Consider the following 16,378-nt stretch of genomic DNA (forward strand, 5'->3'; position numbering starts at 1 on the left):
GTAAGGCTTGTTCTTGTTGATTCTATCTCCCTGCTATTACTTGTTCATTGTTATGTGGTAAGGGAGAGTGTAATGCACGAAGGGTGTTGCCGTGCCATATTGTGAGTGTAATGCACGAAGGGTGATGTCGCGCCATATTGTGAATGTAATGCACTAAGGGTGGTGTCGTGCCATATTGTGAGTGTAATGCACGAAGGGTGATGCCGTGCCATATTGTGAGCGTTAATGCACGAAGGGTGATGCCGTGCAATTTTTTTTATTGTGCTTAATTGTTTCCACTGGTTAAAGGCATATTGACTGTTCTTGTTATCATTTCTGCTATATTTCTCGTATCTTGTATCCCCTTCAGCATGTCCCCCTCCCAATAGTACATGTTTAGATATTATTGTTGTTTTCTTGTACTTATATTGTTATCTGCAAAGGTTTATTATGTGGGTGTCTTGTCATAACCTCTTCACTACTTCATCGAGGTTAGGCTCGACACTTACGAGTATATGGGGTCGGTTGTACTCATACTACACTCTGCACTTCTTGTACAGATTTTTATACCGGTCCTAGCTGATCGTGAGGCTTAGTTAGACTTACTTATTGGAGACTCAAGGTAGATCTGTTGGCGTCCGCAAACCTTGGAGTCCCCTTCTATATCCCCTATTTTACTATTTCTTTTCAATCAGAACGGTTGTACTTCTTTCAGACTCTGTTTGGGAAAATCTTAGAAGCTCGTGAGTTGTGACTCCAGATCCGAATTTGTATTAGATATTATGGGCTTTATGTTATTCTGCATTTCAGTTTTAGCTTCTGTTTAGTTTAATTGATTTTGTTATTGAAATTGACTAAAATTGGTTTAAAGAATCCTCTAACACTGGCTTGCCTAACAAGTGAAATGTTAGGCGCCATCACTATCCCGAAGATGGGAGTTCCGGGTCATGACAAGTTGGTATCAGAGCACTAGGTTGCCCAGGTCTCACAAGTCACGAGCAAGCTTAGTAGAGTCTGGTGTATCGGTACGGAGACGTCTGTACTTATCTTCCAGAGGCTATGAAGTTTAGGAACAAATTTCACTTCAATTCTTCTCTGTCGTGCAATTTTGTTCTCTCATTGTTAATTGAACATTTCTGCTCTTATTCTCTCACAGCTGGCAAGAACACGTATCGCATCTTCAGCTGAGCGGCAGCCAGAGCCCCAGTGGCAGCTCCTACGAGGGGTAGAGATTGAGGTCAAGGCCGTACCAGAGGCCGAGGTAGAGGCAGAGATCAGCCCAGAGCTCGAGCAGCAGCACCAGCAGTGGAGCCTCAGGTAGAGTTTGACGAGTAGGTTTTAGGCTAGACTGTTCCTGTCAGACCAGCTCAGGTCCCGGAGGGGTTCATCGCCACCTAGTTCTTCAGGGTGCTTTGGTCCGTTTGGTGGGCCTTATGGAGAGTGTGGCCCAGACTGGCACATTTCCCATGGCACCAGCCGTCGCTCAGGCTGGGGGAGGAGCACAAATTCCTACTACTTCCGCTCCGGAGCAGATGGCTCCCCAGTATCAGACTCCAGCAGCTCAGCCAGTCAGAGTAGTCCAGCCGGTTGTTGCGGCACAGGCTGGTGATGGACCAACTATGTCTTCTGAGGGCTTATTGAGATTGGACAAGTTCACCAAGCTCTTTCCAATTCACTTCAGTGGTGCACCTTTGAGGACCCACAGGATTATCTTGATCACTGCCATGAGGTTCTACGGAACATAGGGATAGTTGAGACCAATGGGGTCGATTTTGCTGTGTTTCCGATGATGGGTTCTGCCAAGAGATGGTGGAAGGATTTTGTATTGACCAGACCAGCGGGGTCGCCTGCTCTTACTTGGGACCAGATCTCTCAGATATTTCTTGAGAAGTTCCTTCCTATCATACTGAGAGGATTTTTGCAGGCAGTTCGAGCGTCTCCAGTAGGCAATATGTCCGTCACTGGGTATGAGACCCATTTTGTATATCTGGCCCCTCATGCTATTCTTCTACTTCCTACCAATAGAGAGAGAGAGAGAGAGAGGAGGAGGAGGTTTATTGAGGGACTCACTCACCCTATCAGGCTACATATGGCCAACGAGACCGGAAGTGAGATTTCCTTTCAGGCGGCTACTAATATTGCGAGGAGGATCGAGATGGTTGTTGCATAGGGAGAAGGTCAGGGGTCTGACAAGAGGTCTCGTCATTCTGGTGGGTTCAATGGTTCCTTGTCTGGAGGCAGGGGTAATTTTGGTAGAGGCCATCCTCCTAGGCCGTTTCATTCAGCACTCCAGGCATCCCACGGTGCTTCAGGTGGTCGTGTCCCTTATATGCCTTATTCCGACCAGCTAGCCTATAGTGCGCCACCAACTCCTATTAGTGCACCTCCGCTCCAGAGTTTTCAGGGTGGTTACTCAGGTCGACAGGGTAAGTTTTAGGGTCAGCAGTCACAGTAGCCGAGGTCCTGTTATACTTGTGGTGATCCGAGGCACATTGCTAGATTTTGCCCTCGTGCATCGAGAAGTTCACAGCACCAGGGTTCTGGTGCCATGGTCCCGGCACCGGGTGCTTCACCACCTGCTCAGCCAGCCAGAGGTAGGGGTCAGGCAGCTAGAGGTGGAGGTCAGGCCGCTAGAGGTGGAGGCCAGCCAGTTAGGGCCAGTCCTAGAGATGTAGTTTAGAGATGTGGGGCCCAGCCCTGATGCTATGCTTTTCCAGCCAGGCATGAGGCTGAGTAATCTGACGCTGTTATCACAGGTACTATTTCAGTTTGCAGTAGAGATGCTTCAGTTCTATTTGATCCGAGTTCTACTTATTCCTACGTGTCATCCTATTTTTCTTCATATTTGGTAGTGCCTCGTGATTCTTTGACTGCTCCTGTGTATGTGTCCACACCTGTGGGAGATGCTATTGTTGTAGACCATATTTATCGTTCGTGTGTGGTCACTATTGGGAATCTTGAGACTAGTGTAGATCTTCTACTTCTCGATATTGTAGATTTCGATGTTATCTTGGGTATGGATTGGCTGTCACTTGTGAGGAATTAGAAAAATAAGAAAATTTGTTTGAAAAAATAAATGTAAAAAAAACAAAACTTTGAAGAGAGAGAAAAAAAAGAGATTGTTTATGTATTAGAAAGGAAAAAATTGATTTCTTGCTAGTGGTAGTTCTCATCGTGTTTGTGCTTAAAGAAATTGGGAGCTTGATGCTATTATGTGTGAAGGTTGGGGTTTGCTTCCACACAAGTGTGGGGTGAAATTGTTAATGTATGTGTATTAAAGTTCTTAGGGAGGTGTAGTCACTATATCCAAATGTATCCTACCCGACCCGCAACCTACATTACAACCAAAATAAAGTCTTACTTGATCTTTGACTGAATGAGCTCAATTAGTAGAGTATTACACTACGGGCAAGCATATGGTGCGTCTTCGGTGGCACATGAATTATGATTCCGAGAGTGAGTGAATTCTTTATGTCTTGAGTTCCTATTTTTCTTGAAATTTATTGTGTGTGAAATTACTCTCTATCTTTGGTGTGAGGACACATGACTTGCAAAGGAAAGGCAATGACTTTGACCTCTATGTTAGAGTAAATAAGCAGGTTGTGAAAAATGCGTGGTGCTTTTGAGTCGAGTTTTGAGGGTAGGATGTTATGATATGGTGCTTAGTCTTCTTTAAATATTCTTGGCATGATGCGTTAAGGAAGTTGTTCGATGAGAAGGTCATCTCTATGTGAAGTGTAGTTTGATTGCTCGAGGACAATCAATGGTTTAAGTGTGGGGTGTTGATGGTACGCCATAAACTCACGTTTTAGCCATATTTTGCACTCTAATTACTACACTTTACTGGTGTTTGAGCTTAAATGATAGTGATTTGCACTTATTACGTGTTTTATGCCTTGCAAAAAATGATTCCGGATTAAGAAGATAATTTGGAGCTTTGAAGTCTGAGTAGAAGTCCAAGGAATTAAACCGGGATCGCATTCGAGGATCGAGATCATATACACATGTAAAAGATAGAGGAAAAATGCTCAAGGCCATTTAAATGACCTATCATGGCATAATGGCCAAAATGGGGGACAAGGTGACAACAATATGTCACCAGATTCTATTTAGAAAACATTCCCAAGCGTGGTCTAATATGACAGTTGGCCCACGTGTCCAACAAAGGGATTTGCCTATTGAAGTTTGTTTAGGCAGAAACGCATGTCCTCTACTTTTGTCCATTGGCGCGGCGCATGGGATGTCGCTGGGCATGCTACGCCTGTGCAATTTTGTCAGAGTATTTTCCCACTTCGGCTCAGAGAGGCTAGTTTCATCCCGGCTTGTTCCTACTTGGTATAAATATACTAAGAACACGTTTTTGAAGGAAAATTCGACCTGGGAGAGTTTTCTAGAGCTACTATGGCGTGAAGACACAAGATTTCATCAATTCTCTTGCCAACAATCAGTGCAAAACGAGAGTTTGTATTGTAAAGTTGTCTTTGATATTTTCTATGTTCTTAAACTTATTTGTGATGTCTTTCTCCATATGTATGGAGTAGTTCTTCCCTAGGGTTTTGACGAATATGGTGTTTTCAGTGTTTTTTGTAGATTTAACTCTAGTTTAATTGCATGAATTTGTTAATGGTGCTTTGAATTGATTGCGATTTTTTTCACAAGTTTATTTAATAGAAAGAGGAATATTTTGGTGATTAATTTTGCATTATTTGGTTTGGTTTAATTTAGTGATTTTTCTAAGTAATCGATAGAGCTTTTTGAATTGTTGATTAAACCAAGTTAGGAGAATATTCGAAATATATTTTCCTAAAGACTAGCCCATTAACGTGTTCTTGCATATCTTCACAGTGCTTCATATTAGTTTATTTTGTTGAGTTCAGATTTAATCGAGAGAGTAATCTTGACCTTACGTTTAAGCTAATTATTGAGTGAATTTGTGAGAATCATCAAAACATTAGAAATTAATTTAAACAGAGTTAAATCCCGAATAATTATCTTACACCTCTCATTTAATGGCCCTTATTTCTCATATTATTTACAAACCGTTTTAGTTAATCTCTCATTCTCTGTGATTGGGTCTAATTAATAGTAGTCTTAATTTTGTAATTAATTGTAGTAGTAATCACTACAACTCAAGTGTTGATCCTCCTGAATAGCAATTAAGCTATAAATTACTCGAAAATTATTTAAATCCAATCCTTGTGAAAACGATATTTTTCTATACTATCTTTGATTAGCAACCATCAATTTTGTGTTGTGCTTTGCGCTCGTCAGCCACAGTTGATTACTTTGTGGGTGTTAGCAACATGATTCGAAGTCACAGTGAGAGAATAAGGCATTGGGTCTCCCTAAAAGCTATCATGGCTGAACGGCAGGGAAATTCTAAGGATTCCCTAGAAGTATTTCATCCAGCTGATAGGACTCGAGGGTATCCAACCATATGCACCATTACAAATTTTCAGGCAGCTTGGGTTGATTCAAGATGTACCTCTCTGGACGAGGACAACACTATATGAAGATGGGTACACTAGGCAGATCTCGATACCAAGGAAAAGGAGGCTTCAGAAGGAGTGGAACGATCTAATCACGATGCCAATGGTTCAGAATTTGTGGTGCACTCCAGAATACTATGTCTGGATTAATGAACAAGATGAACTAGCTCGACCAAGCAGGGAGAGAATAGCCTGGCTGGAAGATGCAGTGGAGGCCTTGCAAATCTATCATGTGATTTTTCGGCACTACCTCGTGACTACCTCCATGCACCGCCAAGTGGTCCCGAGGTCAATTGATCATATGCTGCCACCTCCCCAAGATGTCGATCGAGTAGTTGAGTGTATACAAATTGAGTCTAAGACAGAAGTAGAGGAAGACCAAGCGGAAGAGCCCGAGTTCAATGATGATGAAGAAGAATTTGAAGAAGACCCGGAAGAAGAAAAAGAGATGGGAAATGATTCTGGGGATGGTTGTTAGAAGCTGGTTGATTTCACCCCTTTTCCATCTTGTATATTTTATCTCAAACCCTTCCACTTCCCTAAAGGCAAGTTTTTTGAGCCCATGTAATCTTATGAATATTGAAAACAATGATGTAACCTTTGCTCCCACCTGTTACAATCCAAATATTATTTATGAAAACAAAGATTTTCTTCGGATTTGAATGTGTCGTATCTATTTGTTTGTCAAATATTCACGATTTAGGCCTACCTCCTACAAAGAGAGGTCCCTCGAATTTCAGGAAATGCGCTAGCTTGAATACGTGAACTAACTACTTTGTGCGCCTGTATTTGTGCAAACACTGAAACTCTCTGTCACGCCCCGAACCTAGGAGCGAGACAAGCACCCCGTGCCTCACCTAACCTGGCGTACCAAATTGCGACTAAGGGACTCTGAACACATAATGTCATACTTTGGCCATGGGGCCACCTTGCAAGACAATTTGCGAAGCAAAATATAAAACTGAATGGAAACTAGCACTAACTAAATATCAATATAAAGCTAGGCCGACAAGGCCGTCATAGCTACTACAGCTGACAAACCACCAATTTATACAAACCCAACATACAGCACTAACCAACAGGATATGCCTACAAGCCTCTACTGATAGATGTACTGTGATCGGAACAGGGCCCCGACCTACCCATAACATATATACAGATATACATAAGATGTACACAAAACTCTAGTCCTGGCAACTCCGAAAGACGTGGAGCTTACCGATCAGGCGGAACTCGGAAAACACCTACTGAGGAGGTCTACCCGTCTGTCTGTCTGAACCTGCACGCATGAAATGCAGCGCCCCCAAAAAGGGACGTCAGTACGAAATAATGTACCGAGTATGTAAGGCAATAAAATAACTGAAATCTGAAACTGAACTGATAATATGATAACTGAAATTAACTGGGAGTCAAAGATGATCTGGAGATATACTTACCTGCTGATACTGACTCAACTCCTTCAATATAGTAAGTAAAATAATTGTACGGCCTTATAAGGCTCGGTATATATAACTGCTCTGCCATAGTAGGCTCGCTTATAGGCGCTCGGCCATACTAGGCTATGTATCTCGACCATGCTGGGCTCGCTCATAGGCGCTCGGCCACAGTAGGCTCGGTATATAACTTTCCATCTGATCAGAGGTTGCCCAATAGGGGCCTGCCCATCGATTATAGCTCGATGGTAATGAAAATACTGTAATACTGTATATATAGGCTTGCTGCTCTCTTGACTGAAAGAAGACAATACTAAAATTGAATATAGAGTCTCGATAAGGAATAATATTGTAACTTATGAGACTAGAATAGTGTGAATAAATTCATGAATATGAACTTCTCTTTTGTCTCATTACTAACACATGTAGCTACGAGATCATGCCAAAATGAAGGAAGGCTTAGCCTTAACATACCTTATTACAATCTTTTCAATCACCAAGTTGAACTCACCTCTTCGCACCTTAATCTACAAGAATGATAATAATACTATCGTTAAGTTACGAAAGGTACAACTATCGCACAACGAACGACAAACCTATTTTGTATTAAAACGGGCAGCATCTCCCCTATAATATGCCCTTCCTCCAACTTCAAGATAACACCAACAATACAATGACAGAACAATAACAACATATATACATCATTTTCCAGCCCTATATACACCATCAAATACTACAAAACAGCCCAACACACCCCAATCTCTTCGTACACAAAACGACCACCGTAGTAGTGTCAAACGACCCGAAAATGTTATGACGAACGACCAGCCAACCACCCTACATTTATATGGTGTTTATAAACCCCCTTCCTCCTCCAAAACTCCACAAAATAGTAATAAAACACGCAGCCCAACAGCAACACAAAACAGTCCACAAAATAGTCCGCTACAAGTGAATAACTCGAACTCACGGCTTCCGATCACCATCCCGTGAGTTCTTACAAGTATAGAACGACTTACCATGAATTTACAGCAGAAAAAATGGATGAAAGAGAGCAGTAAACTCACCTTATTTGTTGGATAACTCAGCTCCTATCTTGGTTCTTCAAATTCTAAGTTTTACCTCCAATTGGAACTTGAAAGGGAGAGAAAATCAATTAGGGTTTGTGGGAAATTTTTGGGAGGATTCTTTGCAGAGCTTATGTCTGGTTATTATGCTCTATTTTAAGTCTAATATATGAAGAAAATAGGCCCTTAAAAGGCCTCTTTGGACGACCCGAAATGGCCCATTTTTGGGCTTTCATTTAAGCAAGTAGGTGACACACCTACTTGTCACCTAGCAGCTTGCGCAGTATCGCAAAAATGCACATATCTCTCTACTCCGATGTCGTATTGACAAATGGTTTAATGCGTTGGAAAATAGACTCATAGATCTTTAATTTGATGGGTGGAACACACCATAACTCTAAGTATATTGGGAGAAAATTGCAGTTACATTTGACCCAAAGTTTCAGTAAAACTTATGAATGTAACTTGTGATGACTTTCATCGACTTTTGTTCCACAACTCGCTTGACTTAAAAACATAACACACGGATGTAATACGACTAATATAAATCATAACATAATCTCTTTATCATGTTAATCACCCTAGTCTCACCCCAAAGGTACATGTTATAACATTCCCAACTTGTCGACTTTCGATGAAACATTGTTTTATTTAATTGCTTTAGCTTCTGAACTGTCCAACCCTCTTTGTACTTGTTGTTCATGATCTTCAATATTTGTAACCTCAGAGGTAACATGATTAACTTACTTTATATACTTTTAAATATTATCTCATTTTTTTTTGTCCTACATTAGTTTGCTTACGACGCATTTTTACATACGAAAATATAGGGTGTAACACTCTCTTATGTTCTTTTTATTTTATTTTCTTTTATTACTTTATTATTATTCCCCAAAAGAAGAAGTTGGTTTGTGTTGACCCAAAACTGGCGGAATTACCGTACAACTTGAGATCGAAGGGGAAGATGACTGCGACAGATAACCCGACCGAAGACGCTCTGATAATAGCTGATAGCCCGGGGCGATTGGGAGAGAAGGATGACACTCGGAATGACGAACATGTTGCTAGGATGGCCCAAGAGATGGAATCATTGAGGGAAGAAGTACAACACATTTAGGAATTGGCACATCTGGCCGTGATAACGCTCCCACAACCACCCCGTTTTCCTTCTCTAGATTTAATCCTGGACCACTTTGCTTCAACTACTCGCCAAGCAAACCCACTAAATCCTCCCACACACACCACTTATATACCAAATTACGTTCAAATACCTCAAAATCCAGCAGTTGCTACCAACAAACTTCATACCCTCCTCGTGATGGCGTCACCTTCACCACTAATCAAAACCAACACATACCCGTGGCACATACCGCTGCACACGAGCAATATATTCCTCCTATCTATGGCATTTCTGAACCCACCTTCACAGTGCCCGTCACGATCAAGCTGCCTTATGAAGTTGATCAATATTCCGAAATGGAAAGGAAAGCTAAGTATAAGGAGCAAGAGTCGCTATCCGAACAGTTGTGGGCATTGAGGAAACAAATGAAGAACCTTCAAGTCGCTCGAGGGGGCGAAAGTCTCGATTATGAGGATCTGTGTATACACAATGATGCGGACATGTCGACATGGCACAAGCCTCCGAAGTTTGATATCTTTGATGGGACATGTGATCCCCATGCACACTTAAGAGCCTACTGCGATAAGCTAGTTGGAGTAGGAAGAAACGAGAAGTTAAGAATGAAGTTATTCATAAGGAGTTTGACATGGGAGACACTTACTTGGTATACTCACCAAGATCCCACAAACTGGAGGGAATGGCAGGATATGACAGAAGATTTCATGAATCATTTTCGGTTAAACACATAAATTTCCCATGAATCATTATGCACCACACATAATGTATACGGGTCAGGCAGGAGATAGGAGCAACTCATGCTTATTGACGAGAAGAGAATGGACGCAGTATGCCATAGTCAGCTGTATCAAAATAGGATGGCCATTGCATTCAACAAAAGGGTAAAACCTTGCCAATTTATATCGGGGAAGTTGGTTTTGAAGAAAATATCCACTCATGAAGATGAAGCCAAAGGAAAGTTTGTACTCCATAACAAAAAAAAAATTATTTTTTTTTGTTGAAAAAGAAAGTACTATTTCTACAACATGAAAATAAATTACTCATTTTGTTGAAATGAAAGAAAATACTTTTTCTACATCATGAAAAGGAAATACTCATTTTGTTGAAATAAAAGAAAATACTTTTTCTATATCATGAAAAGAAAATATTATTTTTGTTGAAATAAAAGAAAATACTTTTTACTTCATTTTGTTTAAATAAAAAAAATACTTTTTACTACATCATTTTGTTGAAATGAAAGAAAAAATATTTTTTACATCATGAAAAGAAAGTATTTTTTTTGGTAAAATGAAAATAAACCTTTTTTATATAGTGAAAAGAAAATACTCATTTGTTGAAATGAAAAACAAACTCTATCTATAACATGAAAAGAAAGTATTGTTAATAATATTTCAATTTAGGGTGGGGGTGGGGTGGATTGATGTGGGGTGGGGTGTAGGGGTGGGTTAGTGGGGATGGGAAAAGGTTGGAAAACAGTGTTTGAAAATATTTTCCGTTCTCTTGATAGGGAAAATATTTTCCTCCAATTGGAGGAAAAAGAATTCATGAGGAAAATATTTTTCAAAACATTTAAGCCAACCAAACATGGAAAAATTGGAAAATATTTTTCGGAAAATGTTTTCCTTCATACCAATCACACCCTAAATCACTAACAATTTAATTCGTTGATTATTTTCTTTAGACTTTCGCTTAACTTATTTCATGTGACAGATATAAAATCCAGCCGCATGGTTTACACATGAAAACTTATAAGTTTTAACAAAGGTGTATCATCAATCTCCAGACCGAAATATGAATTCCATCAACTAACTATTATTTTGCCAGTATTTATTATTATTATTATTATTATTATCCAATGTATCACGCATATTGACCCATAGAATAGTCTTGCCTTTTAATAAATTCAAATAATAAAAAATACACATATTTAATAATAATTATATTAAAATTAAGAGTATAAGTATTTCAAATGAACTAGAAAATTTATTTTATTAAGTCAATATAAAATACTTACTTCTACTTGGTCCGTTCGATACATACAATAAGTACTTGCATAAGAAGTCGAAATTATATCATTCCCATAATCATGATAAACTATATTCAATCTTGTGTTATAATCATTTCGATAGCTTATCCAATTCCATCATTAGATTGTGAACATAATCTTTATAAGTTATAAGAATCGATAATTTAATCTTTCTTGTATAAGACAAACTCTATACATTAAATCATCTACTAAAGTAAAGGACACACATGAATACATCATCTATTTTAATATTTATAAAAATTAAATAAATCATTATTTTATAATAAATGCTATATCTAAACACATGGTTCATAGTTGTATATCCCAATAATCTCCCACTTAGACTTCTAACAATGTCAATTATTAGAATATATTATATCTAAATGCATAATTAATAGTATATACATGTCAACCCCAAATCCTACCAAAGCCATGACAGTGCTTAACACTACTTGCTAGGCAAGCTAACACTAAAATAATAGCAATAAACTCAAATAACATGATTAGATAGTCTCAATAGCTGAATAAACATAAATGGCAGAAGTCAATAACATTCATACAACTAAACCATTCGACGATCTGGTGTCACTGAGTAAATGAGCGCTACAAAATTTATAAATACATAGTCTGAAATACATAACTGTCTAAAAGATATAACAGTAATAGCATAAACAAAGGGGGGGAGGGACATCAAAGCATACGAACAGAATCAGCAACTACATCGAAATCTCCAAGAAAACTGGTACTGGTGCAACCCACTAACAACACATCAAATAAGGATATCAAGTACCAATAAACAAGAGACAAGGGATACATCCCGGTACCTGATAACACGTATGTATGCTAGAATCAACAATATCGCAGATAAATCAATAAGAATGTCATATCCGAACACATGTGTAGTGCTTGGCACAATTGTCCCCGGACCCTCACACTTAACAACAACAACACTCAGCACTGTATAGGTATCTGACACAAGTCCCTCACCCAAGCACCTATGTGACCCAGTTCCTGCGCCCATGGTTATTACCTAACTCCGGAAATGCAGGTCCTTGCCCAAGTGTTGATCGGATCTAAGTTTGTCACAACCCAAAACCCAACCAGTCGTGATAGAGCATAACATACTTGATAGGCAAGCCATACATAACAATAAAGAACCAAAATAGCGGAATTTACAGAAATAACACAAGTCTGGAACCTCACTATAACATAATAGTGCTAATACATGATAAATCCCCCAGAACTGGTAAATACAAAGTCACGAGCTCTAATACAGAAATACATATCCTAAATGACCAAATACAACACTGTATATAATAAAGACAACAGTATGTAAGAAAAAAGACGTCAAGACTGCGGTCGAGAGTGCAGTTCTACCTTGTCCCTCAATGATCAGCTCAACTACAAGCCTCAGCTACTGATGACTGGGTCCGACACCTGGATCTGCAGAATTAAGTGCAGAGTGTAGCATAAGTACAACCTACCCAATATACTCCACAAGTATCATAACTAACCTCGACGAGGTAAAATAAGTAGGAACTATAAATGATACGTGCTATAACTTGTACAGTTTCATAAACCGAACAAGTACGAAACAATAATGTGATCAAGCCATATAGAACATAAATCAACCATCTATGTGTGAAAAATTTCTCAAGTCCTCTGCTTAGTCAATGTTACAACATATAAAGATGGTATGCAATTAATTCAGGTAATTAACCACGGAAATTGCAAGTAAAGATGAAATGCAAAAACCAAACCAAACACTGGCCAGATTCCCCTCAATATTTCTATATCCGTATCAAACCACTGATAAGTTTTCTCAAATCCGCGTGTACACCATCAAGAGAGAAACATGAGAGGGTGACCCTAGGGGGGTGGATCCATATCCACACACATGCACGGCCAATTCAACGTGCTACCAGCCCGACATAGTCACATGCTCAAAATCAAAATTCGCCCGGCGTAGTCACAAACATTACTGTACAATCCACCTGGCATGGTCACAATCACAACAATACAATCCGCCCGGCGTGGTCACATGCATAACAACACAGTTCGCCCCGCGTGGTCACATGCATAACAGCACAATTCGCCCGGCGTATTCACAGGCATCCAGTCCAAACCATATCAAACGTAAGCAAATATACAAGAATACATGTATGTGATAAATGAATAACAAATTTCATGCTCCTGGACTGGTATCAATGACATGCTAAAGTGTAGGCATGTGTACAGTGTGCTATCATAGCTCAAATCAGAAATTTCAACACAGAAATAACAGTTATCAAGTTCATTCAGGGATTTAGCCTCTATGTAACCTCAAACATGGATCAAATAGTTCACAACAAGCTTATAATATGAGAAAACTTATAGCTTAAAGCTTGACAGTGAATTCTAGGCATATTATAGCCTAAGCTACCCCGAGCATGGATAAGTACCCTAATGCTCGCACATGGGTTCAAACCCCACATATGTGCGCACCCGTATCACCAATAACTCAGGCAACTAGTGACTCAATCAAGTTTAGGTAAGATACTTACCTCAAGCAAGCCAAATCACTCCTCTAAGATGCTTACCTCCGGACGATCCGAATCTAGTCAAAATAACATAATACCGTCAATAAAAGCCATATGAAGTGATTACAAATGATAAAGCTATGATCTTTAACTCAAGTCAAAAAAGTCAACCCAAAACGTCAACCACGAGTCCAACCATACTAATTTCGTCCATTTCCATCCACAAATCGACCCACAAATCACCAAATCTCACTCTCCAACCACCTGGTCTAAAATCGCCAAATTTCACTTCAAATTCACATTAACTAGGTTTTAAAATCAATAGGTAATTAATATCTAACATCAAAAGTGATTGAACTTCACTTACCTATTCAATTGTAGCAAAAACCCTCTCAACAATCGCCCTTAGCCGAGTTCCAAATCTCTCAAAATGAGAAAACACTCAAACCTTTCGAATATAAGAACCTGCCAGTGAACTCGCACCTGCGCTCCAAATTTTCACTTCTGCGGGACCGCTTCTACGGTCTAAATCACGCATCTGTACACTCATGGCAATGACAATCTTCCTTCACATCAGGAATACTGGAAGGACGAATGAAAGAAGGGTACTTACTAACAGCCCATGTACGAGGGTTAGCAGTAGGGAATTTCTCTTCAAGGTCCTTTGTGGTACTGAGTTTTCTTGGGATGATGGAACCCACAGTTGGAGGAACAGAGTCCTCGATTTTGTTCTTGTTCTCTGTAGAACCATCACGCTTAGAGGAAGAAGCCATTGAAAAAGAAGAAGGAAAATGTTTTGTGTTTGAAGAGAACTAGAGAAAGAATGGAAAACAAAGATGCAAATCAGGAGCTCGAGAAATTATGAAACACAAAGGAAAAGAATGTGGCGTATAAGTAAAATTTTGGCGGCTAAATTCATGGCCATGATTACCTCGATAATCGACAAAAGTTGTGCTAAATCATGGGATGATGCGTGTTCGGGGCATTAAATGCAGAGAGACGTGCGTCTAATCAACCGTTAGGAACTTTCAGAGGGAGTTATAGTAATTCCCGCCAAAAAAGTATTTCTACCAACTTCTCGATACCACAAAGTTATGTCACCAGAAAGCAGGGAGGCTATCTGTATAGGGTGAAATATGATATGACACTTGGTCGTCTAAAGGGGGGACACGTGGAACCCAAGATAGGGATGGCTGAAGACCGAACGCAGCCATTCCGCTTGTCACCGGAAAGGATAACGTTCATAAAGGTGCGTTAAATGCTCTATGTCCGGTAGCATTTAATAGGGAATATTCTGCAGCATTAAGACCAACGGTCCATTACAGAGAATTCGATATTTATGTTCACCGTTACGTCTTCATCAATGACTCTCATAATTGACATTAAAGGAGGGCACGATCCTAGGACCTCCTTTCCTAGACATAGCTATAAATAGTGAGCTTAGTTATCATTGTAAATGACACAAATTTTCTGGCAAAACTTATACTATATTCTATACGAAGCTTAATATAATCTTACTTTCTTACTTTTTGATCTCATCATTGCTGTGCCCGGAAACCTTATTCCCGGAACCGTCATCTTTGCTGTTTTGTCTATATTTCAAGGCTAAGTATTGTATATTTCTTCCATTATTGCATTATTTCAGGATCAAGTTAGTTCACTTGTCTAGAAACCACGCATAAATTCAACTGTACCTTTTTACAGGTAAATAATACCCTATTATGTAAATTTGAAAAATACTTTTTGATGAATTAGTAAAAGAATTGAATTGGATTATTTTGCTAATTAGTTAATTCAAAGGCTTAATTATTTCACACAAGAAAATACTTTATTCTCTTGTTGATTCGAATTGTTAATGGTAGCTCATGCCAAATTTCAAATATTCAGTAATTATTATTTTTTCCAATCATATTCTATTTTTAAATGGTAAATCAACGATCACTATTTCATTTTAGTGATTTTTGTGTTTAAAGAATCGTTAGTGTTATTAACTTTTCTCAACCACTATTCTCTCTCTCTAACTATTTTCTTACTTATTTGTTCGAATTATTAGCGTAGTTTCCAAATACTATAATGCAAAAATCGATAAAGAAAACAATATTGATTGAGTAGAAAAATAGTTCAATTATATTATGAAATTAATTATAGTTCATATATATAATGATATTAATTGTAGTTTTTGTTGGCTCGAAAATTGACTCGTGAATGATGAAATAGGCAAACTAATAATCATTAGATTAGAGTCAAATCACAAAATTTGAAAGCATATACGGTTACATATTGCAATTCTTTAAAAAGAAATCTTGTTTCTCTTCCTAAGAGTTAGCCCCTTTCTCATGTTCTTTCTCTTATTACTATCTTTTTAGTGATCATCAAGTTATAATAAATCTTAATTTATATTTAAATTCAATAGCTAAATTATTTCTTTAAAAAATAATTCTATGTTGGATATATTATATTTTCCTACAAGATAAAATTTAAATCACCGTTAATTTATTAAACTTTAGTTTAGTCATTTAAGATTCTATGTTGAAACATTTAAGATTTTAAAGTCTATTTTACAATATTTCACTTTTAACTTTTTTAGAAATTGACCTTTCGTTCAAAAACGATAAGACTCCATTTTCTTTTAGAAAAAAGTCACGTTGGAGTTAAGAAATGCCCAGGCAATCTAATTTTTCGAAAGGTAAAGGTCCTTATTTTTATTATGAAATATTAAAAGTTAAT

This window comes from Nicotiana tabacum, chromosome 21, assembly GCF_000715075.1.
Source record: "Nicotiana tabacum cultivar K326 chromosome 21, ASM71507v2, whole genome shotgun sequence".
Classification (NCBI taxonomy): Eukaryota; Viridiplantae; Streptophyta; class Magnoliopsida; order Solanales; family Solanaceae; genus Nicotiana; species Nicotiana tabacum.